Source organism: Lycorma delicatula, chromosome 2 (assembly GCF_047948215.1).
Source record: "Lycorma delicatula isolate Av1 chromosome 2, ASM4794821v1, whole genome shotgun sequence".
Taxonomy (NCBI): domain Eukaryota; kingdom Metazoa; phylum Arthropoda; class Insecta; order Hemiptera; family Fulgoridae; genus Lycorma; species Lycorma delicatula.
Genome location: NC_134456.1, coordinates 15,254,548 through 15,282,353, shown reverse-complemented (window position 1 = coordinate 15,282,353; position 27,806 = coordinate 15,254,548). Strand labels below are relative to the sequence as shown.

The following is a 27,806-nucleotide window of genomic DNA, read 5'->3' as shown; positions in this document are numbered from 1 at the left end:
AATTTTTTCAATTTTTATTTTTTTAATCTTTTTCAAACAAAAAAGGCACTTTTTTTATTATTATCATTATTTATTCAAACTAAAAGAATAATTTAACAATCTCAGTGTAAAATTGACTCTCTTATTAAAAATGGAAAGTTTATTTTTATAATTATTTGTATTAGATAATTTTGATAATTATCTAATACTAGAAAATTTAGATAAAATATTTTTATATTTCAAAAACTTAAAAAGGAACTCGAAGAAATTTGTAGTACACTACAAATCATATGCTAAGGCTCTCAGCAATACAGGAATAAGTCTTATTTTTTTACTACTTTTTTATAAAAATAAGAAATGGAATGGGGAGAAACAGTGTAAGCCACTGTGACCAAGTATGACCTGCATAATACACGAATATATAATTTTTTACAAAAAGTTCTTTAACAAATTTGATGTAAAAACACTTTGATGTCATGAGGCTGTATGGGTATAGAGATATGTAATAAAAGAGTTAACTCTAAAAAAAATGAAACTACAGAATAAATTATTTCACTGTTCTATTTAGAATTTTGAATGTTTTGCAATAGTGACAATACCTGATTTAACCCAAGTAATGATGGTATTAAGAGAAAATATACAATAAAATCCCTTTTAAAAATTTCTTCATTCACAGTATTAATGTTATGTAAAAAGTGGTCAATCATCTATTTACCAATGTATTTTTAAAATGTGAATAGGTCTTCATTTTCATTAATGATCCATCTGTTTAATCTTTTTTGACCTACTTTTAGCAGTAAAATAATAGTATGTTAGTGAAATTTAAAAAGGAATCGAGCAACAAACTGAATGAAATTTTTTTTATTTATTTTTATTAAAAAGAGTAAAAAAAAAAGAAAAAAAAATCAGTTTAGATACATCTTAAGAAAAAACAGAATTTATAACCTATGATAAGAACTATGTAGATGAAGTAATCTTCGAAAAGAGACAAAAAATACACGAAGTAGGCAAATTTAGGTATCTTTGGGAGATAGTAACACACCGACTGTACTTGAAAAGAAAGAAAAGTAGAATTCGTAAAATTGAAACAACTTATAGACTGACAGTGGATATTTATAATAAGAAATCTTTAAGCTATAAATCCAAATTGTGATACTAAAAAAACAGTAATTTGTCCAGAAGCCTTATATGCAAGTGATTGGAAAGTTTAATGTAAGAAATCTTTTATAAGAAAAAAGAAGAATCTTAAGGAATATTTTTGAACCCAAAAGAACTAATGAAGGTTATAGGCTAAAATTTAACAAAGAAATTTACCGAGAAATAAAAGATTTATAAATGGAAATACAGAAAAGAAGAATGAGGTTTTTGGCCATATTTATAGAATGAGTGACAATAGATTTACGAAACAATTATTTAACTTTTACAGAAAAAAAAATAGCTGGCATCAGGAAGTAAACCAAGACCTAGAAAAACTAAATAAAGATTTGAAAAAAATAATAAAAGGTAGATTAGAATTTGTAAAACAACTGAGTTTTTCTAACTAAATGAACAAGAAAAACTAAAGAACGCCTCTAGAAAATTTATAGAAGAGCAAAAACAAGCACTCTTGGAAAGAATTAGAAAGTACTGGAAGCAATGGAAAGAAGAGAAAAAGAAAAAATAAAATGCAGCAAGATCTAAAAAAATATAATCAAAAGAAGAGTGAAATTTTTCCATCTCTTATTAACAAATAATATTATCCCGGTCAGGCATGGAATTTTTCATATGTTTCAAAATTTCCATATTCCACACACAAGCTTCAAGCTTATGTTGCAATATTATCAAGCCAAAAGAAAAAGAGAATTATTTTACAATCGTGGTTATAAAAAATATTTTAATAATAGTTAGTTTCAATTTCATTGTTCAGTTAAAAATACTTTGTTTTTCTGCATATTATTTGTTTTTTTGAATTTTTAACTTTTACATTTTTTAATTTGTTAACTTGCTACAGTAGCATGAAAATTAATCTGATTACAGATGTTATTTAATAAAAAGTAACTTTATTTAGATAAAAGATATTTACATGAACAATTACAATTTATAAATATCTAGTAATTCATATGTCCTTAATTCTTAATCACTTCACATACACGATTTAGCATCAGTTCAAGTGTACAACACATTTTTTTTTAATTTCTTCATTATTTAACGATACCAACAATATTGCTTTAATGAAATTGATTTTTGTGACAATCCATTTTTGAGAGTCATTCTTTGACAATTGCCCAAGGATTTTCAATTGGATTTAAGTTTGGGGAGTTAAGTGGCTGTGGAAGAACTTTTAATTTCATTCTTCAAAATGTTTATCCACTTTTTTGGCAGTATGGCACGGCGCAAATCTTGTTGAAACACTCCATTGTTTTGTTTAAATTTGTTTTGAAGGTATTTCATAAGACTTTCCTTCAGAATCTTATATATCCACTGCTGGTTCATCTACTGCTGTGGGCCTTCAAATTTGAAACAACCCAAAAATTTTTTTCTGGCGATGTTTAACTGATTGTTGGATATGAGCCAGTGATGCTATCTGATGTTCTAACATATGGAACCGTTTTTCTCTGATCATAAAAATGTGACTCATCTGAAAACATTTGTAGTCTTCTTTGATCCACAAGAGTCTTTTTTTTTTCAAGTTGCTGGTGTTAAAAACTGTTTTTTAGCTGGCTACGAGCTTTTCTTCCAGCTGCAAGAAATTGGTGTCTAAGTTGTCACTTGTAAATCTGTTCCACTGACAACTAGTTCTCGATTTAAGTCCACAGCAGGCAATTTTGGATCAATTTTTATTTTTCTTACTAATAACCAATTTTCTGTTGGATTAGTTTTTCTTTTACAGCCACATTTACCTTTCCTTTGAGGTGAGAAAACCAATTTCTTTAGAAAACCAATTTCTTTAAATTGTTTTAAATTACCATTCACTGTCACTAGTCCAACACCACTCGCAGAAGCTATTTGTCATGTGTGATACTGGTATACTCGGAAAGAGGAACTATTTTTAAATATTTTTTTTGTTGTTATGTCCGTTATTGTATATTCAAGACACACTATTAGATAAGATATTATATACAGCTGCCTAAGGTAAACACATTAAACTGCTACTTCTTGCAAAGTTTGGTCTTGGCTGCAGTTGATTGTCATTAAATAGTTAACGAATTGCCAGTCAGTTTATAAAATCTGTTTATTTTAAAATATTTTTTATAAATTTGTAATTATTTTTTTATAATTCAGCCATTAAAAATTTTCATGTTTTTCTAAACCTTTATGTTACACCATTATTAATAAATTAACATTAGACATTGAGAGAATAATAATTGAACAGCTGATCTAGAATTTTATTAATTAAACAACATAATTGCAACCTGAAAATTTTTGAAACACTCAACATATACAGAGAATAATGTTCAAACATACAAAAATATGCAATTAAAAGATAATTGTATTTAACATTAAAGAAAAAGGCTTTGTTTTTTACCTTTTTTTAGGGAAAAAGCATTTTTTTCTAATTAATAGTTATAATAATTCTACTGCTATAATGATAATCAATAAATTATTCTTTAATAAAGTTAAGTATTAATTTTTTTGTTGTCATATTTTAATGCTACTCTTTGCTGCCCTTGTTTCTTTGTGTGTAAAATTTTAGCAGTTCTTTTCTTTGTCAGTTGGTCATAACAGTACTGCTACACTTACCTAATTTATTATCAATTGTGCCTTGGATGAGGCACATTTTCTGTATAGCAGCATTGATGCCATTGAATTTTGCTCACAATCTGTTAAGTTGGAAATATAAACCTTATGGGTCTCTAACTCAAAATTTTACTGAAAAGATAGATAATTTTTTTCATATAATTTAAATGTCTCTTAAGTATCTAAGATACCTGATCTTATTCAAACCCCCATTAAAGGGGCAGAGGCGAAAAAATGTTTTTCTCTTTTGTCATTTTTGGATTCAAAATTACATTCTTGTTCTAATTAGATGATTCCATTACACTAATATGTGTGTTGGTTGTGTATTCAAGCAATTTCATTTAGGGGAAAGGATAACAGCCCAATTTTGTATCCATCAGTTATTGTTTTTCTAATAACTTTAGACTGAATTAAATAATATTTATGAAATTTTGTAGATTGACTTCTGAATATGGATCATTGATCCCATTTAATTTTGGTTAAAATTATTCCAGGGGGTAGGGAGATAGAGTCATCTAGGATCATGTATTGTAAAATTTTACTGGAAGAGTAGAGTAATTTTTTTACTTGTATACTTGAATGTACCACTTAATTTTATTTAGTAGTAGTAGTATTTTAGAAGTAGTGGTATGGTTTTGCTGGAAGTAGTTTGTCCTGGACTAACTAATAACTGGCTGTTTTCAATTTATATGTATTTATTTATTTTCCTTATTATACAGAGGTTCAACATCACTAATGTATGTACACATTCTGATACACTATTCTGATTGTAATTGAGTGGTTTAAATTTAAAAAAAAAAAAACTATTTTAAATGATATATGAGGTTTGTTCAGAAAATAACCAAACATTTTTAATTACGCACCAATGAAGATATTCAATGAAGTATGGATGGCAACATTGTGTTCCTCATAACCTCCTCTGTAACCACATTTCTTGGATTGTTGATTTTTAGTTTTCATGTTATTGTTATTTGCGTGCAATATATTCAAGTGTTAGTAGCGATTTTCATAATGTTCGATTTTCAGGAGAAATGATGATACAACGTAAAATTTTGCGTGAAGCATTTCAACTTTTGAAACAAGCTTACAGAGATGATCCTCTGGGTCATGTGCAATGTTACGAATAGTTTTCACGACTTAAAAGTGATCATCAGTCCATTGAAGATGACCCTCCTCCAGGAAGGCCTTGACTTCAACTGATGACACCCGCATTCAAAAAATCAACAATCTGGTGTGTGCAAATCTCAAATTGACTGTCAGAGAACATGCAGATGAGATTAGCATCTCAATTAGATAATACCCTGACATTTTGACTGAAAAATTGAACATGCATCAAGTTGAAGCAAAGTTTGTTCCCCGTTTGATGAAATGATTATTAAACTAACAGCAGAAAGAACATCGAGTGAGTATTTATCGGCAACTTCTTGAACAAGTCAATAATGATGAAACATTCATGCAAAGGATCATATAGGGAGACGAAAACTGAGTTTATGGCTATACATTGAGAGAAAAGTTCAAGCATCCAAAAATTGCACATTACAAAAATCGCTACTAATACTTAAACACATTACACTTAAATGACAATAACATGAAAACTTGACGAAATACCAACAATTCAAGAACATGTGGTTAGAAAGGAAGTTATGCAGAACATAATGCTGCCAATTGTACATCACTGAATATTTCTGTTGGCGCGTAATTAAAAATGTTCAGTTATTTTCTGAATAGATGTACACTCTTATCCACCGTATAACAACAGGTAAAAATATTTTTAAAATTTTGAAACTGATAAACAGTTGTTTCCAATTTTTCCATTTTAAATAGAAGTCTTTCTATTTATAGTTCTTTAAGTTATAGCTGGAGTACAAAACCACAGATTATCTTATAAGCATCTCTGTCATGATAGAGTGGTTAATGAGAGTAGGCACTTGAAATTTTAGTTGATATAATCTGGTAACCAAGCTCATAAAAGACATAACATATACGAAACTAAAGTTTGCTCATTATATTTTTAACAACTCATTTAAATAACAAGAAACATCTCATATATTGAGATCCATGAGATAGAAATATCTCATGAAAAAATACGATTCATTTTATTTGTTTTACATATATATATCAATTTTTTAGTATCATAACACTGACAAAAAAAAAATCAGTATAATATGTAGACAATAAATATTAAAATATGGACTTATACCGCACTCACAGAAAATTTGAGTTCATCTCAGTGATTATTTCAGTTACAGTGGGTCTTTTAAAAAAATTGTATCGATTTGCAGATCTTTTGACATAAATAGTTAAAGTAGAAATGCAAGAATTAGTTCTTTGTGAAATCGGAATCATATTTATCAATAAACTCAAAAAGAAAGTTTTTGTTTACATTCTAATGATTGTTCACATGAAGGAGTGAATCAAGTACATTTTGTAGTAATATAAATTACAGTCTGTAAATATTTACAGTCTAAGGCAATAACCAACTAAATTTGAAGCAATAAATGCTCTGCTTTTAAAAAAACATAAATACTTAATGATTCATTTAATAGTAATTGCAATAAATTGCAGTTACAAATTACTTGATAGTGGTGGCAAATAATTTTCAAAAAAAATTTCAACCAAATATTAATTTTCTATAATTAAACATTACAAAATAAATCAAAGTAGGTATATATTATACACAAATCACATAAAAATATAGTGTTATACTTTATATTTAATAAATTAGATAAAAATGATACATTTTTAAGGAAATAAAATTATTTTAATTATAAATGGATTATGAAAATATAAAAGAATTAGTATTTTTATAATTTGGAGTGATCTGTATTTTCTTCATCAGAATGCTATTAATATAATAAGTTATATAATAATAAGTATAATATATAATAAGTTAGCTTAGTTTAAAAAACTAAAAGTTTTTTAAATGACTCTGATTTCATTAATTTTACTCTATTAACAAAGCATCCAAGTTAATAAATATAAATTTGTAAACAACTTTTTTTTTAAATTTCTTCTGTAAAAGTATTCTCAGAGAATTATTTTAATAAGATTACTGAAAATTAATATAATGATTTATTAAAAACACCTATTGCTCCTTATTAGCAGAGTGATCTGAAATTTTATGATTAAATGTGTTGATATAATAAATATAAAATATAAAAATATAATAAACACTATTTATCTAGCTAACATAAATATAAGTAGATAAAAATTAGTTTGAATTTCATACTTGTTTTGTATTTGTTCAATGGCTTCTTTTCCTTTTGGTTTAGGAACCTGACTGATAATATTTTCTGCCAAGTGGAAGGTGACATCTTCTTGACTGGCTGCTGCAGAACCTACACTACGTGGCTGCAGTGATAATAAAACACTTAGACATGAAAAAGTTTCTGATTGAGCACATGTTATATCAGCATTTGGATGTAAACCAAACAAACTGGGTGAGTCATTTACAGGTAATGATCTAATATATCCCACATAATCGACTAGTGTATGTGTACCTACAAATGTACTAGTGTACCTTCTGGCAACTGAAATAAGTAATATATATATAATCATAAATAATATTTATTTAAATTTTATTTTATATAAATATTTAAGTATTACTTAAAACTTTCAATGTTTTACATAACTCTTTTCCCAATTACAAATAATATAACAAAAATATAATTGCAGATTGTGAGATATGTTTTATAAAGACAAATAACCACATACATTGTTCATTCAAGGAATCTAAAAGATATATAAATTTTAGTCACATCATTATTTGAAATATTATCACTGAGTCAGTGTGCTATTTAGAATCCATAATATCATGATGTAATGCCTTATAAGTAAACACATTCAATAAGAATGATATGAATTGTCATATGGCAGTTGGTTATCTAATGAACATAGGGAAGCATTACCAGATGATATAAGGAATCCATATGAATATTTAGTGTCCCAACACACAGTTTATATAATATAGTAATACTTCATAGTTTGTCTCACACTAATGGTTTCCATGACAATATTAAGCTTTAATGTGACATGCTTATTCCACCTCTGCAACCACATGTTCTTGGATTATTGGTGTCTCATTTAATTTTCACGTTATTATTATTTGAGTGCAACGTGTTTAAGTGTTAGTAAAACAATTTTTGTAATGTGCAATTTTTGGGAGCAATGGATACAATATAAAATTTTGCATGAAACTGGGGAAAACTTTTACAGAAAAGTTTCAACTTTCGAAACAAGCTTACAGAGATGACACTTTGGGTGTACACAATGTTACGAACAGTTTTCACGATTAAAAATGGTCATCAGTCAATTGAAGGTGGTCATCGACCAAGAAGGCCTTGGACTTCAACTGATGATGACACCTGCATTCAGAAAATCAACTACCTGGTGCGTGCAAATCGCCGATTGACTGTCAGAGAACTTGCACAAGAGGTTAAAGCATCTTGATTGGATAATGCCATAACATTATGAGTGAAAAATTTAACACCCATCGAGTTGCAGTACAGTTTGTTCATTTGATGACAACAAAAAAGGACATCGAGTAGATGTTTGGCAGCAACTTCTTGAACAAGCAGATGACGATGAAATATTCATGCAATGGATCATAACAGGAGATGAAAGCTGGGTTTACAGCTACGATATTGAGACAAAAAGTTCAATCATCACAATGGATTGACAAAGAATCTCCACGCCCTAAGAAAGCATGTCAATTTCGATCCAATGTCAAAGTAATGCTCTCTGTTTTTTTGATTTTAACGGAACTGTGCATTTTGAATTCTTGCCTCAAGGTGAAACAGTGAACCGGGCATGGGCATACTATCAAAGTGTTTTACAATGGTTACGTGAAAAAAATCCGCAGAAAGGGACCAGAGCTGTGGTAAGACAACTCATGGTTCCTTCAACACAATGCGCGCCCGCACACTCAGTTTTGTGCCAAAAATCAGACAACTGTCCTCCATCTGCCTCCCTGCTGGTCAAATTATTTTTCTCTTATTTCTGAAATTAAAATCGGCGAAAGGTTTAAGACTATTGATGACATTACAGCAAATTCGTCATGGACCTTAAAGGCCAATTAAAATGAAGCTATCCAGAACTGCTTGGCGAAGTGGAAACACCGCTGGAAAAAGTGTATTAGTAAGAGAGATGAATACTTTGAAGAAGACAAAAACCAATCATCTGTAAAATTAATAATAAAGATTAAAAACATTAAATTGGGTTACTTTCTGAACAGACCTCGTAGAAATACTACTCCACAGATAAAAAAAGAAACCTTGATTTATTCGGCATTTGCTTGATATATATATATATATCTTTATATATATAAAAATGTTAAGTTCATTTGTGTACGCTTCAAAAACTGAAAATGTTCTGCACGATTGAGCTCAAATTTTATCACAATATATAACCCACATCAAAGATTGTTTTCATCTATTTTTAATTTGGAAATGTAAACAAAGGAAAACCAATCAGATCAATGCAAGATGGCCGATGTCAAACACAACGACCAATCACAAAAGCCCGCATGGTCGTTGCCAATGTAAACAAAATCACAACTGATTAAGTATCAAATTTCTTTGAATTATTGTTTTAGCTGTTAAATAAAGCTGAAACATCAGTATTTTATTAAAAAAAAAAAAAACACCAAAACAAAAAGAAAAAGCCACCAAGAAGGATGACTTACAGTAAATAAATTAAAACGCCCAACTTTCTTATAGCCCAGATAGACTAAGGACTATGCAAACAAAAAAAGTCAAAATAACCTAATACACAGAAAATAATATCCCTACATAATGACCAAAAAATCCTTTGTTAGGTTAAATATTCACTTTTGTCTGAATTTACAGAAGGCACTTACAACAAAGCATTGATAAATATTGAAGACAAGTGCTTAGCTAATGCAAATAAAGTTCTTAGTCAATGGGAATGCCAGCACCCACCCGAGCTGAGATTGCTTCATTTGATGTGGATTTACGCCGTGAACAGAGTTACAACATCGGTGATCTTCAGTCATATGTCCGATCAAACATTCCCAAATTAACGCGTGAACAGATAGGCATTTACGATCGCATAATGCAAATGATAAATGACGGAGCTGGGGGGACCTTCTTCTTGGATGCGCCAGGAGGAACTGGGAAATCATTCCTCATTAGATTGATTCTAGCAATGGTTCGATCAAAAAATGGCATAGCCTTAGCTCTTGCTTCGTCTGGAATAGCTGCAACATTGTTACCAGGTGGAAGGACTGCGCATTCAGCTCTGAAGTTGCCATTAAACATGCAAATCATCGAGACTCCTGCATGCAATATTTCCAAAGCATCCTGTATGGGAAAAGTATTACAAAAATGTAAACTCACTGTTTGGGATGAATGCACGATGGCACATAAAAAATCGCTTAAAGCTCTTGATCGTTACGAGATTTGTGTGGAATCGTTCAACCGTTCGGGAATGCTTTGATATTGCTCACAGGAGATTTTAGGCAAAGATTGCCTGTAATTTCTCGATCGACACCAGTAGACGAAATAAATGCTTGCCTGAAATATTCAACACTGTGGCGACACGTATGTACATTGCAGTCAACAACGAATATGCGTGTCCAGTTGCAGAACGATCCATCAGCTGAGGTATTCTCACGACAGTTACTGGGCATTGGAAACGGACAACTGCCAGTCGATGAGACGTCTAGACGAATATCATTTCCTGATAATTTTTGTAATTTAGTAACATCGAAAGAAGAACTGATCGAAAAAGTATTTCCTGATATTCAAACTAATCATAGAAATCACGATCGGCTCAGTGAACGAGCTATCCTTGCCGCAAAGAATAAAGATGTCTATCAACTTAATAATGTTTTTCAATCCAGCATTCAAAGTGAGGAAATTGCATATAAGTCGATAGACATCGTTGTGGAAGCAGATGAAGTAGTTAATTATCTAACGGAACTTTTAAACTCACTTGATCTGCCAGGGATGCCACCACACATATTAAAATTGAAAATAGGTGTACCAATTATCCTGTTGCGGAATATTAATCAGCCAAAACTCTGCAACGGCACGCGACTTGCAGTTAAGAAATTGATGAATAACGTAGTGGAAGCAACGATTTTAACGGGACCTTTCAAAGGTGAAGATGTCCTCATTCCTCAAATACCCATGATCCCGACCGATACACCATTTGAATTTAAAAGATTGCAATTCCCAATTCGATTGGCATTTGCAATCACAATCAATAAAGCTCAAGGTCAATCTTTAGAATTGTGTGGTTTAAATTTAGATGCGGATTGCTTCTCACATGGACAACTGTATGTGCGTGTTCTTGAGTCGGCAAACCAGATAACCTTTATATCTACGCAGACAGTGGAAAAACAAAAAAATATTGTATATCCACAAGTATTGCAAAATTTAACTTCTAGGAAACGTATGCTTTTTTTGTTTCTCATTTCTCATCCATGCAACCACAATGTGCCACAGCGAAGCGTGGCGGGTACAGCTAGTATATATATAAAAGATGGCAAAGTGTTGCATGACTTTCCCAGCTACGACTATTCTTTTTAGCAAAAATTGCACATTCATGAACGTAAAAAAACAGATAAATTACCATTTTACAAAATACAGTCTACATAATTCAAAGATTTATGGGCACCAAACAGCCAATTTTTGTATTTTGAAAACTTGTTCTACCTTTTGAGAAAGACTCAAGGGATGATACACTTAAGAAGGGAATGTACATAAGCATAATAATGTTATGTATTTAAAAATGGTGACAAGCTTAGAATTTTATTAAAGCATTTCACACCGAAAAAACAGAACTGTTGTGAAGATTATTTACAGATTATACCCGAATAAGAAAGTAATAAGAGTAAAGGATGCTCAAACCAAGTGGTTTGACAAAGGAAAAAAGCAGCTCAAACTGAATGGTTTAACAAATGAAAAAGAGTAAGAAATAGTACTGCCTGTAACAGATTTTATTTGATACACACATTGTTAAAGATATGATCAAAAATATTCAAACACATGATTTTAAAATTACAAGATTTATAATATAATAAGGAATAAAAATAATATCGAGAAAAGAAAATTAATGAAAAATAAAAGGCAATAATAAGACGATGAATCTCAGGACAAAAAATGGTAAATTGAATAAATAAAACATACATATACTGTTAATAGAAAATTACAACAGTGAAAAAAGGAAAAAAGAGAGAACGAATCAAAGAATAGTAGTGCCTAAAGCATTTGATAGAAAGAAATGGTTATCACACCATAAAATGGAGTTAACATTTCAAAATAAGAAGAAATGTACTTCTAAATGGATGTGAAATATGGACACTAAGAAAAAAAATTGAACGATTTTAATATGGGCCAGGAAGAGGTGAAAAGAAAATTAACAAATGGGCAGACAAAATGAAAAGGTAACGTGAAGAATTAACAAGAGTAGAAACTCATTCAAAGCAATTCAGAAAAAACTGGCTGAGACAAATTATGAGAGGAAGATTGATTAAAATAGAATCGGTAGTGTAAAAAAAAGTAAAAATTATATTGATGATCTAAAATGAAAATTGGAGATATGAGAATCTTTAAAAAAAGCTAGCAGAGCTTCATAACTTTCCTGAGAAAATTAAATAGAACATTAGAGAATGCAAGCATGCAAGTAAAGAATTATGTAAGTAAATCATTGTACTCTTTGAGTAAAAGTTTGAAGTATGGAATGACCCATGGCAGTTGTAAACCCATACATTGTAACCAAAATTAATAAACATCAATGATATGTAATCAGAATCAAGCAAAAAAATCAGATATTTATAATAGATATTTTATACTGGCCCTCAGAACTAAATGAAATTGCCCAAATGCACAATTGAAGAGAAATAGTAATGTAATGAAATCAACTAATCAGTTTGAGAATGTGACTTGAGTTGAAAAATGATAAGTATTTTTTGAGTATTCAATACGGACGCAGATCTTTTCCCATACAGGATGAAGAAAGTTGGGCGTTTTAATTTATTTACTGTAAGTCATCCTTCTTGGTGGCTTTTTCTTTTTGTTTTGGTGTTTTTTTTTTTTTTAATAAAATACTGATGTTTTAGCTTTATTTAACAGCTAAAACAATAATTCAAAGAAATTTGATACTTAATCAGTTGTGATTTTGTTTACATTGGCAACGACCATGCGGGCTCTTTGTGATTGGTCGTTGTGTTTGACATCGGCCATCTTGCATTGATCTGATTGGTTTTCCTTTGTTTACATTTCCAAATTAAAAATAGATGAAAACAATCTTTGATGTGGGTTATATATTGTGATAAAATTTGAGCTCAATCGGTGCAGAACATTTTGAGTTTTTGAAGCGTACACAAATGAACTTAACATTTTTATATATATAAAGATATATATATATATCAAGCAAATGCCGAATAAATCAAGGTTTCTTTTTTTATCTGTGGAGTAGTATTTCTACGAGGTCTGTTCAGAAAGTAACCCAATTTAATGTTTTTAATCTTTATTATTAATTTTACAGATGATTGGTTTTTGTCTTCTTCAAAGTATTCATCTCTCTTACTAATACACTTTTTCCAGCGGTGTTTCCACTTCGCCAAGCAGTTCTGGATAGCTTCATTTTAATTGGCCTTTAAGGTCCATGACGAATTTGCTGTAATGTCATCAATAGTCTTAAACCTTTCGCCGATTTTAATTTCAGAAATAAGAGAAAAATAATTTGACCAGCAGGGAGGCAGATGGAGGACAGTTGTCTGATTTTTGGCACAAAACTGAGTGTGCGGGCGCGCATTGTGTTGAAGGAACCATGAGTTGTCTTACCACAGCTCTGGTCCCTTTCTGCGGATTTTTTTCACGTAACCATTGTAAAACACTTTGATAGTATGCCCATGCCCGGTTCACTGTTTCACCTTGAGGCAAGAATTCAAAATGCACAGTTCCGTTAAAATCAAAAAAACAGAGAGCATTACTTTGACATTGGATCGAAATTGACATGCTTTCTTAGGGCGTGGAGATTCTTTGTCAATCCATTGTGATGATTGAACTTTTTGTCTCAATATCGTAGCTGTAAACCCAGCTTTCATCTCCTGTTATGATCCATTGCATGAATATTTCATCGTCATCTGCTTGTTCAAGAAGTTGCTGCCAAACATCTACTCGATGTCCTTTTTTGTTGTCATCAAATGAACAAACTGTACTGCAACTCGATGGGTGTTAAATTTTTCACTCATAATGTTATGGCATTATCCAATCAAGATGCTTTAACCTCTTGTGCAAGTTCTCTGACAGTCAATCGGCGATTTGCACGCACCAGGTAGTTGATTTTCTGAATGCAGGTGTCATCATCAGTTGAAGTCCAAGGCCTTCTTGGTCGATGACCACCTTCAATTGACTGATGACCATTTTTAATCGTGAAAACTGTTCGTAACATTGTGTACACCCAAAGTGTCATCTCTGTAAGCTTGTTTCGAAAGTTGAAACTTTTCTGTAAAAGTTTTCCCCAGTTTCATGCAAAATTTTATATTGTATCCATTGCTCCCAAAAATTGCACATTACAAAAATCGTTTTACTAACACTTAAACACGTTGCACTCAAATAATAATAACGTGAAAATTAAATGAGACACCAATAATCCAAGAACATGTGGTTGCAGAGGAGGTTATGCAGAATAACAATGCTGCCAACCACAGTCACTAAATATCTGTTGGCGCATAATTAAAATGGTTGGTTATTTTCTGAACGGATCTCGTATACTCATTCCTAATGTGAGCTAAATAATATATTATTATGTAAACATCAGAATAAAATATCTATTTGTATATTTCACCGGTAGTTCTTGTGAAATTAATTTCATTGTTTGTATATGTCTTTTATCAGAATTTAAATTCTGTTAAAAACAACTTAATTCTGTTGTTCCAATAAATTAAGAAAATTTATGTTATTCTTTATTTCATTTTATAGTTTTGCATATTTTTATTTATTTATTTAACTTCTTTTTTTTAATGAATTTGGCCGACAACCACATGAAGCAACATTTTGCATTCTTTTTTCTGATCAGACGTTTTCTTTTTTCCTCTTGGAAATCCTCGAAATATTGTAACAGTTTTCTGATCGTAATCTTATACTATTTCTTCAGGTTTTTTCATTTCTTTTAGGCCTTTTTGCACTGAAGTTTATTGAATTCTGTTCTTTTTGTTGTAAATATGATTGAAGATTTGTTTTGTGAACCTGCTATTCGTTCTTATTAAGTGGCCAAAGAATTTGGTTCTTTTTTTCTGATGGAATCTGATGTTTTCTCAGTTTGATTGTATTTGTAAATGCATAAATACGTGTAAATACTCATATTTATTACTTCTAAATATTTGTTTTCATCTATTTTTATTGGTCCCAAGATTTTCCTTTCTTTATTAATATTGGATTTATTTCACCTGATTTCAAACTAAAGGTATGTTCTTATGTGTTTTAGGCCTTCCAGCTTGATTATTATATTGCAATGCCTGATATCGGTTTTTATTGAGATGCCTTTTTTATGTAAATATCTTTTGTTGGTAGGCCAAATTCTTTTTTCTCATTCTTTGTTCAGCTTCTTTCTCTAAACCATGATTTAGATTATTTCCCCAAGATATTTAAGTTTATTGACTTTGTTGATTTTTCCATTTTTTGTATTTAGGGACTTAATTTATTTATCGTTACTTTTTTTTTATTTGTTCTAGATTGGGATCATCAAGAAGTTTACTGAATACCATCAATACTCATTTTGGTACTTTAGCATTTTGTAAAAGATGGTTGGACAGAGTCGGATGTACTAAATATCAGATGGCACTTAAATATCTTTGCGAAAAAGGTATTTCTTTTTTTTTATACAGGGTTATCATAAAAGAATGGTGCAGTTTTGAACATGGTTTAAATTAAAACTAAATTACAGTTTGTTTTTTATTTTTCAAATTTGTCGTCTCAAACATTTTTTTACATAATTAATAAATTTCAATATGTGCACCCTTAGTCGCTTGACAAATGTCCAAACTATACTCGACTTCTCTCCAAACATTAGTTAACATTTCTTCGTTAACGGTTGTCATCGCTTCATTAATCCTGTTTTTTAAGCGGTTTAGGTCGCAAATTTTTTTGTGTATAAACAACGCAAGATGTACCCCCGCAAGAGAAAATCGCAAGGTGTCAGGTCTGGAAGCCAAAGTACGGGTCCTTGCCAGCCTATCCATCGATCTCTTTCGTTCAAAGTGTCCATAACCGGTGCATTGAAGTGCGGGGGAAGCACCATCTTGTTGGAAATGAAGTCGATGAATGTTTTCGAGTTCACCCGGCTGAGGAAAGCAATAATCTGTTAACATGTCATGGTACACGACTCCATTAACTGTTTTTTCGGCAAAGAAGAAAGGCCCTATTACATGATTTTCATCACACCACACCAAACATTAACTTTAGGCAAATCACGTTGTTTCTCGATAATTGCGTGTGGGTTTTCAGAGCTTCGTATTTGTGGATTGTGTCTGTTAACACATCCATTCACGTGGAATGTAGCTTCGTCTGTAAAAATTATATCGTCTAAAAATGGTTCGTTTTCAATCATTCTTGTACGACATTTGAACAGCGAAATTGGAACGTTTTACACCATTATCGGGTTTCAATTCCTGCAGTATCTGGATTTTATAACCATGTAAATTTTGTTTTTTACTTAAAACTTTGTGAACTGTTGATTTTGGAATACCTAATTCGACGCTTCAACGGGGGATGGACTTCCCAGCACTTCTAATTGCCGATCGTCTAATTATTCACCCGTTTCGTCCGGTACACTCGGTCTGCCGGTTGATTTCTGTTTCTTAACCGATCCGGTTTCTTCGAATCGTTTGAACCGACGCGTTATGTTATTTTTGTGCGGTGGATCTCTTCCGAAATCACGTCAAAACACACGTTGAACTAAAATTACAGATTTTAATTCGGCCATCAATAAAACACACTTTGCTTTGTCTTTATCTGAGAACGTAGTAACTCGCTAAACTCATCGCAACAACAATACAAGAACTGACGTTTGTCTTTATTTCTTGACTACATATTTTACAATATGCAACAATTTTTAATGTTTTAATTTTAACGTGTAATTTTCAAAAACATTTTTATTAACTGATGATGAGGAAAACTCTTGACAGCGCTTTTATGATAAAAATTGAAAGAGCAATAAGATAAGGTAAGCAACATCATTAGATTTTGTACTCTTGGTAGAAAGCTAAGTTATACGTTTTTCCTTTATTATATATTATTTAATATATGAAATATAAACAACCAAAACACAATAATTAGATAAGTTATACTTAGAATATTAATTCCAAGAATTAATTTTTGTGGAATAGAATTCAATACCGACTGAAGATGTGGGATCCTGTGAAAATCAATTATTGGAATTAACATGGTAAGTATAATTTTTCTGATACTGTGTTTTGGTGATTTATATTTTGTATAATATTAAATTTTATTATGGAGTGGTCAATATGTTAATGAATTATTTGAATTTTCAAAAATTTATTTATGCAGTATACATATTTATAACTTTAAAGTTTTGATTGAAATTAAAAGTATCAGAGAAGTAATTTGAAGCGTGTAAAATGATCTGTTTTTATTTGGGTTGGACAATAACTTTCCTGCTAATTATCATTCTGATGAATCGTTCCTTTTTGTTTATCGATAGAAATAGCATTCTACACTACAGCCATATTATGACAATATATCACAGTTCTGTGATATATCAGTTCAGTAATATATCATAATACTGTGATATTTGTACCAGGAGATAATATTTATAAAGTACGGGCAATCTATGTCCATCATTCAAAATCTGGTACAGAAGAAGTAATACATTGAAATTTGACATTGAAGTAACAACTATTCAAGGAAAAACTTAAAATGTAAAAATTATCCTGTGATGTTATCTTTTCAAAAGAAAATCAAAGATAAATTAGAAGAAATACTAGATGTCATGTATTTATTCCTAGGAGAGAATTTCTGTCTGAAAATAAATAGGGTAAAAAAAGGAAATGAAGTGTGACAGAAAGAAACATTACTTTAAACATTATCTTACTATTTAAAATGTATATGTAATTTAATAGGCGTACAAGGAGGAAGTCATCTGGTGTGCACAGCAGATTTTTTCCTTTACTTTCGCATTTACACTATACAGAAAAGATGACACGATCGCCTAGTTTTTTCAGAAACTAGGAGAGCTTTTTCAGAAAGTCAATTAAGATCCGTGAGCATTCCAAAAGATAGTGGCCATCGATTATCTTTGCTGTTGATGTCAATGGTTTTTCTCTTCTGTGGAATGAATTCCTGTACTTTGACTGCTGTTTTTGACTGTTTGTTTTCAGCAGGTCAGTAGCAATATACGAGTGTTTCCCAATATGAAATTGCACAAAATTTCCTCTTGAATATGTTGAAACAGCTCTAAACTGTGTTTTAAAATGTTTACTCGCTGACACTTTTGATAGATTGTGATATAATTATGGCATCCATCTTGAAAACTATTTTGGATATTTATCCAAAATATGATGTACTTAATCATTTAAGATGTCATTAGTCTTTGTGATCGGTTTCTATTTCTATTCTCAGTCATCATATGAATTTTTATTTAATATTTTGCTGTTTAATCTCTATAGATCGTTATCCAGAATATTCAAAACCGGTTCTAATCGATAAAGCTAACTCGCAATAATTATCTCCCCCGGTTTTAATTTCTTTGTGGTTTTCACTTTCAAAAAGTAATGATTGATCACCACACATAATTCTCTTTCATTCGTTTTTTACAAATTAAAATACTCAATCGACTCAAATGATTGCCAGCAACAGATTTATGAATGTACCTGCCAGAAAGTCGGTGTATGCTCTAGTGGAGATGCGGTAAACTAAGAACAAAGAACAACTTCAGTAATGTAGTGTGCATGGAAGTAATCAGACACCCTTCATAAGAAAGCGTGTGAAAAAATCTTTTCAGAGGATGATGTAAACTGAAACCTGGTTTGACTGTGGAATTAAAAAACAGAAAGATTTTAAATTGATCTCTCCCCTGTTGAATATTTCTTTGCAAGTGTGTTATTGTGTTGTTTATAAATTTTATTTATTTTTTCAGATATTGTTGAAGCGTATCCGCCATTGTGCGACATAAAGGGTTGTTATACTGCTCAGTTTGAACATACAATCGTGTTACGACCTACATGCAAAGAGGTTATTAGCCGTGGAACTGATTATTAAATAAATGTGTACAGTAACCTCGTCGTATTGTTCTGTTTTGTTACATTGTTATTATTTTTTATTATTATGATCATTATTGTGGAGTTTTATATATATGTTTCTTTTTTGTGAAATTTATTTTTTTTTTGCTTTGTTAATATTTTTTTTTAGTTTTGATGCGATCCTGATTATGTATCTGGATTCAGTAAGTGGAATATTGTGTTTACATTTTGGATAGTGTATTATGTGGTTTATTGAAAATCCATTAAAACAGTTGATAAAAAAAAATTGTTATTTTACTAAATTTTGAAACCCGATGGAGCAATTTAACATTCTGAAATGTCACATTGACTTCTGAAAAAAAAATGGTTTATATAATTTTTTCCATCAAAGCTAGGAAAGTTACGTTGTGGTTTTAGGTTTCTTTGCCCTCAACAGACTACTACTTAGAAAGAGAATTTTAAAGTATTCAAATAAAGTATTATGTTAAAAAAATTATTGTAGTCTTCGAGTAAAAATTTCAGATACAGCATCCACGGTGACCGTTTTCTTACTACCTTCTTGATGAATTATAAGCAGTATTTTTAGCATCGGTCAATTATAATCTGAAATAATTTTACAAAATTTCATAATCTATTAACCTTTTTCGATCATGTAGCCTTGGAACTGGTGACGCACGGCGTCAGTTTTAAAACGCTGTTACAAAATCATTTTATATGGCATCTAAGTCGGTTTTTTTTTTCACAAAGGAATCTGTTTTATTACACAATTTGAACGACTTTTATACGATGTAAAATGTTTTATTTAGACTAGAAAGAATATGACCATTTTTTTATCAGAAATGTGCTTGTGCGTGTGTCTATGACTTGTGTATTATAATTGCTATGAGGATTACTGATTTATTTATTATTTACAAAAATAGCTTATTATATTAGCAATATATCGATGTATTGAAACACATAATAAATTATGTTATACGGCACACAAAAAAAAAAAAGGACTTGTGATCATAAATACGTCACTTTTACTTGAGGTCTATAAATATCTTTTCTGACAAATTTTTTGTTGTTACAGGCATAAAAAATATCCAATCGTAACGGTTTTTTTTTGTCAGAATCTGTTAAATCTCTTTAATATACTTAATTTTTAAAAATTTTTTTCACAAGAGGGTAGCAGCATAAGACTATGAAGGGAGGCAATTAAATACCAACATATTTTCACGGAGCGCTAATCAACCGCGGATCATCGTGATGGAAAAAGGTTAATCCATTCTGAATATATAAATTAAAATGATAATTGACAAAAAAATGAAGAAAATTTAGGCTTATTATCTTTCTTCCCTGCATGAAATTGCCCAAATACTTAACTATGGTGACGTAGTGGAGTCATCTAATTAGTACAAGAATGTATTGGAGTTTCAATACAGAAACAATAAAAAGGAAAATGGATTTTACTCCCCCCCCCCCCCAAATATGGGATTTGAATCATTCCAAATATCATTGCGTGCATGTTTATTGAAACATAATGGACGCACACTTAGATCGCTTAGACAAAAAACCAAAAGTGAGATAAAAGATGAACAGATTTGTTCATTATTTCTAATAAATCATTTATATTACAGAGCTTGCTTACTCACGTATTATCCCCCCTCTCCCCTTCTCTATATCTATCTGTCTGTCTATCTATCTATCTATCTCTCTCCCCCCTCACTCTCTCTCTCTCTACACAAATATATATATTTGTATATATACAGGTGATTCAAAGAAACGGGAAATTTTGAAAGTTGTGTTGGTAGCCGTGGGCGATTACCACTTGATAAGTGGCGCCAGCCTCTCTAACCTAACCTCTCTTTTCCTGTTTAGCCTCCGGAAACTATCGTTTAGATAATACTTCAGAGGATGATATGTATGAGAGTAAATGAAGTGTAGTCTTGTACATTCTCAGTTCGACTATTCCTTAGATGTGAGGTTAATTGAAACCCAACCACCAAAGAACACCGATATCCATGACCTAGTATTCAAATCCGTGTAAAAATAACTAGCTTTACTAGGACTTCAATGCTAGAACTCTCGGCTTCCAAATCATCTGATTTGGGAAGACGCGAACACCACTAGACCAACCCGGTGAGTCTCTCTAACCTAACCTGCCATTTAGTTGTCATGGATCCTTGGAGTGGTGTGCAACGTGCATTTGCTATCAAAGCGTTTTACAAAATCAATGACAGTGTGGAGGGAGCGCATAGAGAATTTCGCCGTTATTTTAATCTGGGACAGCACGACTGTGTTTCATCAGCACATGTAATTAAAACACGGATATCTAATTTTTATATCCTCCACTTTACATTCAGTTCAATTAACTGTTTTTATTTACAGTCGATTGTAGTATGTATCAAATTAAGTAATAATTTACTCGCGTAGTAATTACATCATAAAATTACAACGTCGATTTTTTCCTGTAACTCGACTATTTGTTACCCGATTTAAAAAATAAAATGACATTTTGTTCAAAATTAAAGGCGTAATATTTTAGCAAAGATAAAACCAACATTTACGGAGATATAACGGATTGAAAAATAAACATCGCCGATGTTTTGTAATTTAGGAAGGTATTTAATTCCTGATTTTAAAACTTTATTACCGAGACGCTTACCAAATATTAATCTTATTCCTCTATCCGATCTCGAGATATAAAGTTTTATATAAAAATAAGAAAATGGCGGACAGGGGGAGAACAAAGGAGAAATTGCTGTAACTAAGGATATTTTTCGTTTAGTTTTACCAGTAGAATCCGAAAAAGTATTGCCAGCCCAGTATTTTAGAAACATTCTGTATACACATACGTAATCGTGCAATTTAAAAATTAAAGCTCTATGGTTTATTCGTTTGGGATATTTTTTGTTTAGTTTTACAAGTAGAATTCGAAAAAATATTGCCAGCCCAGTACTTTAGAAACACTCTGTATACACATACGTAATCGTGCCTATTTAAAAATTGAATATCTATGAAAATTGAATGTTTGGATTAATCGTATTAAAGATCTCTTTAAATTTTAAATTACTATCTTTAAATGTCTACTATTTCTACAACGACATAATTCATTTAAAAATTAAACCTCTCTGAAAATCGATTTTTTCGATTAATCGAATTAAAGAACTCTTTAAATTTTAAAAATTTTCGTTGGAGGATAAATCGATATAAGACAGGTGAGAACTTTTAATTTTTAAATACCTCTGCTATTTCTACAACGTCATAATCCATTTAAAAATTAAATCTCTCTCAAAGTTGATTTAATATTTAAATCCCTCGTAACTATGTTTAATCCTTCATTTAATTACCTTGATTTCTTTTTTTTTTAATTTATTATTTTCTTTAGTCAGATTTAATTCTTTTAAAAAGATATTTTTAATTTTTCCTTTTTTTTTTAATTTTTACAATTGCTTTTATTATTATAAACATTTATTGTTATATTATTATTATATATCTATGCTTTTATTATTATAAACATTTATTGTTATATTATTATTATATATCTATATACCGAACACACACACACACACATATATATATATATATATCGTGGCTTGGGAAAAATGTAGTACTTTTTAATAGGATCCGAATTTTTGAAAGAAAATCGCAAATATCTCGAAAACGGTCGGTCCTAGCGCTCTGAAAAATTTTCTCAACTCACCTCGACGCAACCCCATCCCCTCCCAGCGTTTCCCGACAGACGATAATGTTTTCAAGCGCCCCCGGGGTGCCGTTCGGAAATTGGGGAGGGGGTGCCGCCGTGATATCTCGGCAACCGGTCGTCCGATTTTTACTATTCAAACGGCGTAAGTATCGGCAGGTCGAGCGCTAATCGTTTAACTCATCTGGTACACTCTCGATCGACCGGATCTCGGTTATCCGGAAATTAATTCGTTTAGCCCTCTGTTTTGATCGCACTCACCCGACGTAATACCTACAGATCTGATCTTTCGCTAAATACGCTGAAATCTGTGCGCTAGCAATTGCCGGTCTACAGGGTCTAGCTGCGGAGGGCGTGCCACAGGCACGCCTCTGCAGTTAGTATATGCGCAAAATAGGGCGACGGAAGCTAAGAAGAAATATAATCGCCGAATCCTTCATAAAAAAAAAAACGTGTAAATATATTGTAATTCGAAAAAAGCGGGTACGGGCGCAGAAAGAAATGGGGTTCAGGAAAGTTCAAAAATCGGCATTACGGTGGGCTTTTAATTTTTTCCGCCGTATTGAATCAAATTTAATTTTTTAAATAGAAAGGTTGACGTACGATACGTGATTTCGGTTTAAAATTTTATGATAAAAACAACGGTGAACGCCGTTTTTCTGTTAACGCCTTCGTTATCGAGTTTTAAACGTTCAAATTTGGAACGATGGAAAAATCATGTCGGTAATAAAACACGATCCACGATCAATTTTATCGAGAGCTTTTCGACTATATATTATAAGCTGTACTTATTTTCATCGGTTCCAGTGTTATAGCTCAATAAAATTTTAATTAATGAAATATTTGGACCTTACAAGAGGAAGGGATATCGGTTCGAATCAGACTTCATCTCCTTTTTTTTCAATTTAAATATATTGATTTATTAATAATTATTAACCTCTGATTGTAAATACTAAATAATAAGTCAAGTTAATAATGAAACAAAATTTTATGTACTTTTAAAAATGTATATATGTAATTTAATAGGAAGTCCCGGTGGGAAATTCCCTTAATCCCAGCTGGATGTTTGAAATTACGCAGGGGCGTCAATTTGGTTAATATTTTCGTTTTAAATATTATTTATAATAATTAATTATAAAGGTTGGTTTGAATTAAATAAATAAATAATATTTAAAGTGAAAAAAAATCTAGCCCCCTAAGACTCCAACTGTGTTACGAGCAACACAGCGGAAAGACGCGTTATACCAATCGGCTACAACGGCAATTTGAGGCATCGGGTGAAAAATGTTGTATATAAGTTGCGCAGAAGAAAAATTAAACGTATATTAATACACTGTAAGTATAGTAATATACTATTTTCTGGGCGTCTGAAACCAGTGTTTTATTATGTATTTTGCAGCAAATCCAGTCTTCCAGCGGGAAAATTTTACTACAAACACGGGATAATCGTGGAAAAAACACGTTTAAATTGGTTCTAGGGGTGAAAGGTTAAAGCGGCTATTGAATGTAATCGTTATACGCTACTTGTAATATATATATATTAATTCGAAACGATTGCGATCCCATACAAGTTTTCACTTCGGCCGTGCGGTCCTAAGCACCTTTTTTTTTTTTTTTTTTTTTTTTTGTTACAAATAACAATTTTTAGGCGAGAATTAAGGAAAAAAAATATTTTTTTACCTACGCTCGTTGACATCGACAAATTAACAATAATGTTTTCATTATTTAAATAATAAATAATTGTTAGAATTACTGAATTTATTATTTAAATACTCAAACCATTACCGTGTTAATTAGGGAACGTTAGCGAGCGTAGGTTAAGTTTGATTAAATTATATTTATAAAATAAATAACTATAAATGGTTATATCGAGTGAATTCCTAATATGTTCATACTTGATTAGCGAGGAAAAATATGTTTTTTTCATTTTAAAATTATTTTTATGCCCAAAATCAAGGAAATACAGGGCAAACTTTGACAACTCATTCTTAAGGCTAAAAATAAGAAACAAGTTCACGTAAACATAGGTCCGAAAATGCTTCGTTAGCGAGTTATACAGGATGAAAGATTACGCCCGAGTTTCAGTTCCTCCGGGTAAATTAAGACTTTCTGAAATTCTGGGAAGATCAATTAAGGGACAAATTCAATTGTTTCTTATGGTTTTTGAGCTGGGAAATCGAAAAAAGTAACTCCCAGAACTGTATCTATCTTAGTTTCTATGATATCCCGTGTAAAACGCCAAAAAATATTTAATTCGTATCGTAAAATTTTCAGAAACTGTTAAGAAGTGTAATATTGTATTCGTTTTACAGCGCATAAAAATCCAGTCTGTTAAAAAAAGGGAAATTCTGTTCATTTTTGTTTTGAAAAATGCTGCCTATCTTCACTAATGCCGAATATTCCGACGTGATTTTCATCTATGGATTTTGCAATGGAAGTGCTGCGGCAGCGGTTACGGAATATCGAAATAGGTATCCTGGTCGTGTTGTACCAAATCGAAAAGTAAAGTCCGTTGGATTATTGTTTGTGGGGACGGTTGAAAAATGAAGTTTACAAGCAAAAAGCAGACGCACGCGATGAACTGATCGCTCCCGTTCTCAACGCTGCAACTATAATCAAAGAACGCAAAGATACCGTTAGACTGGCAACACAAAATCTAGTACAACGCGTTGAAAAGTGGATTGAACACAACGGTGACATTTTTGAAAATTATTAAACCACATGAAATACTACTTATAAGCAGCATTTTATCATTATCATAAAAAAAAACAGTAAGTATTCTTTCTTCCTCCAGTTATTTTTTACTGTAAAACGAAAAAGTTTTTTAATCTGTTAAAAATTAATCAGTTTTGTTGTTAATAAGAGTCGACGTGTTTAAAATTTTATTTGTTTTCTGTCGACATTATTTACATCTCAATCTTCTTATAATTAAATTCTCTACAATTTACGTTTTAAAAATGTATGATTTATCGCCAATTTAAAAACGTTATTGTTCGTCAAACGCAAAAAATGTGTTTTTTGACCCTATTTTTGGCTTTTTACACGGGATATCATGGAAACTAAGAGAGATACAGTTCTGGGACCTATTTTTTTCGATTTCCCAGCTCAAAAACCGTAAGAAACAATTTTCCCCTTAATTGACCTTCCCAGTTTTTCAGAAAGCCTTAATTTACCGGAGCAACTGAAAGTCGGGTGAAATCTTTCACCCTGTATAACTCGCTAACGACGCGTTTTCGGACCTATGTTTATATGAACTTTTTTCTTATTTTTAGCCTCTAGAATGTGTTGTCAAAGTATTGCCCTATCCTCCTGAATCACTCTGTATAATGATTGTTGAAGGGGATTTGGGGGGGGGGCAGAGCCCCACCGATTTTTACAATATACGGTCTAAATGTAAAATTATAATTTTACGTTCCGATAATTTAAAAAAAAATATATAGAAAAAATCGAAAAAATTTTTTGCAAAAATTGAAAAACATTTTTCCCATTTTTTGTCGATCTAAAATTGGTTTTTTAACATGATAATTATTTTTGAGTGATTTGGGCAAGAATTTTTGGGTAACATATAACGAAAGAGTACTCAACATTATCGCCAGGTATAATTGCTATGTTCAGCATTTTAAAAAGTTTACGGTTCAAGAATAGAGATAGAAGAATAATTGCTGACATTTACAGGAACCAAACAGCAACAGTAACAATTGAAGAACATAAGAAAGAAGCCGTAATAAGAAAGGGACTACGACGAGGAAGTTCCCAATCCCCGTTACTTTTTAATTTTTACATGGAACTAGCAGTTAATGATGTTAAAGAACAATTTAGATTCGGAGTAACAGTACAAGGTGAAAAGATAAAGATGCTACGATATGCCGATGATATAGTAATTGTAGCCGAGAGTAAAAAGGATTTAGAAGAAACAATGAACGGCATAGATGAAGTCCTACGCAAGAACTATCGCGTGAAAATAAACCAGAACAAAACAAAATTAATGAAATGTAGTAGAAATAACAAAGATGGACCGCTGAATGTGAAAATAGGAGGAGAAAAGATTATGGAGGTAGAAGAATTTTGTTATTTGGGAAGTAAAATTACTAAAGATGGACGAAGCAGGAGCGATATAAAATGCCGAATAGCACAAGCTAAACGAGCCTTCAGTAAGAAATATAATTTGTTTACATCAAAAATGAATTTAAATGTCAGGAAAAGATTTTTGAAAGTGTATGTTTGGAGTGTCGCTTTATATGGAAGTGAAACTTGGACGATCGGAGTATCTGAGAAGAAAAGATTAGAAGCTTTTGAAATGCGGTGCTATAGGAGAATGTTAAAAATCAGATGGGTGGATAAAGCGACAAATGAAGAGGTATTGCGGCAAATAGATGAAGAAAGAAGCATTTGGAAAAATATAGTTAAAAGAAGAGACAGACTTATAGGCCACATACTAAGGCATCCTGGAATAGTCGCTTTAATATTGGAAGGACAGGTAGAAGGGAAAAATTGTGTAGGCAGGCCACGTTTGGAGTATGTAAAACAAATTGTTGGGGATGTAGGATGTAGAGGGTATACTGAAATGAAACGACTAGCACTAGATAGGGAATCTTGGAGAGCTGCATCAAACCAGTCAAATGACTGAAGACAAAAAAAAAAAAAAATAAAAAAAATAACCTAACCAATCACGGCAATATTATAAATTAAATTAGTAGGCAATGAAAATAGTTTACTTTCTTAATTAAAGTGCAGTAAAATTATTTTTAAGCTGCATATCTTTCATTTGGTTTTAAATGAAAGACATCAGAAAAAATGTTAATAAAGTACGGGGAATGTTAAATAATTTTTCTATCATTAAACACCGAAAAACAACATTTATTTTATATGACGGTACAGAACTACTTCAGAAGTCCTGTGACAATCTTTGAAACTAGTGGTAAAAAATACTAAACAGCTGTAAAATACTACGTAATGTAAAAAATGGTTAATAGCTGGAATAGTAAGGGGTAACATAACCTGAATTTTTTTAATGAAAAAATTGTTGTTCTGCAATCACCTTTAAAATATTGTCGCAACCTTATCCTATACTTTGGTCCTTCTGATGCGTATAATCAAAGTTGTTACCGTGACTTAGGTTAGCTTTGGTGTTTTTTTAAACCGGTGTCAAGCGGTTACGTTCCCCGGGTTTTTAATTCTTACTGACTAATGTTTTAA

General features: G+C 31.3%; 1 protein-coding gene across 6 annotated transcripts in view; it reads left to right on the top strand.

Moving 5' to 3' along the window:
* LOC142320491 (dynein axonemal heavy chain 1-like) overlaps nt 1–19,165 on the top strand; it is a 108,341-nt gene extending 89,176 nt beyond the window's left edge. For 5 of the 6 annotated variants that reach the window (XM_075358344.1, XM_075358339.1, XM_075358341.1 and 2 more), the window contains 3 exons: nt 6,969–7,136; nt 15,401–15,531; nt 18,823–19,165. The gene's annotated coding sequence lies outside the window, so the exon portion shown is untranslated. Of the gene's footprint in view, nt 1–6,968; nt 7,152–15,400; nt 15,532–18,822 lie in introns of all 6 variants that reach the window. The other variant, XM_075358343.1, reaches the window with a different exon arrangement.
* Nucleotides 19,166–27,806: the final 8,641 nt, after the last annotated feature.